A 1,025-nucleotide genomic window follows, 5' to 3' on the forward strand; every position below is an offset into this window, starting at 1 on the left:
CCCCACAGCGCGCCCGCACCCCCAGCACAGCGCGCCCGCACCGACAGGAGAGCACCCACAGCAGAGCGTGCCCGCAACCCCAGCAGAGCACAACTGCAAATGACCCAAGCCAAACATGAAGCAGCCCAGCAGCAGCAGGGGCTGCCACAGATGCTGGGCACAGACGGAGCTCGCGCAGTGTCCCACGGTAGACGCCAGACAGCGTCCCCAGTTCCATCCCTGCTTGGTGGCCAAGGTGGTGGCTACTCTGGATGGGAGAGGGTCACAGGCAGGGTAGGGCGCATGTGGGCATTCGGGTCCTGGATGGGAGAGGGCCACAGGGTAGGGCACACGTGGGCATCGGGTGATGTGAACTTGCCTCTGACCCACATGCTAGTTACAGGAGTTTGTTCACCTGGAAGCCTGTGTGACCTGAGCATTTTCTTACGTTTCAATAAATTCACCTTAAAACTTTGGAGTTTAAGACAGCAACAATAAAAGCAACCAGCTGGAAGGAGATACACGTGGGTTTGTAATAAGCACTCTGCTGAGCGAAAGCACACGTGGAATGGCTGAGCGGGGTCCCCGTCTCTGTAAAAGTTTCCGAGGTTCCCGCCCCGGGTCGTGTGTGCTGTCCGCCATGCTCTGGCCCGTGGTGTCCAGCCTTGGAACCCCGTGAGCCCCTCATTCCTGCTGGAAGAGCCCTTACATGCAGGCAGAGCACAGTGCTCTTAAGAGGCAGGTGAACAAGTGGCAAATCCTAAAGAAATGCCACAAGCAAGCACGCTGCCCTCAGGCCAGGCATCGCTGCGGATTAAATAGAATGCAGGTGAAGATGTTCAGGAGGAGGCCTTTTCTGTGGAGTAAGTTCGGCAGTACTCATCAGAGCACATTAAAACCACATATTCTGGGCCGGGCACGGTGGCTCATGCCTATAATCTCAGCACTGTGGGAGGCTGAGGCGGGCGCATCACGAGGTCAGGAGATCGAGACCATCCTGGCTAACACGGTGAAACCCTGTCTCCACTAAAAATACAAAAAAATTA

The sequence above is a fragment of the Colobus angolensis genome, unplaced genomic scaffold (assembly GCF_000951035.1).
Source record: "Colobus angolensis palliatus isolate OR3802 unplaced genomic scaffold, Cang.pa_1.0 Scaffold82, whole genome shotgun sequence".
NCBI lineage: Eukaryota > Metazoa > Chordata > Mammalia > Primates > Cercopithecidae > Colobus > Colobus angolensis.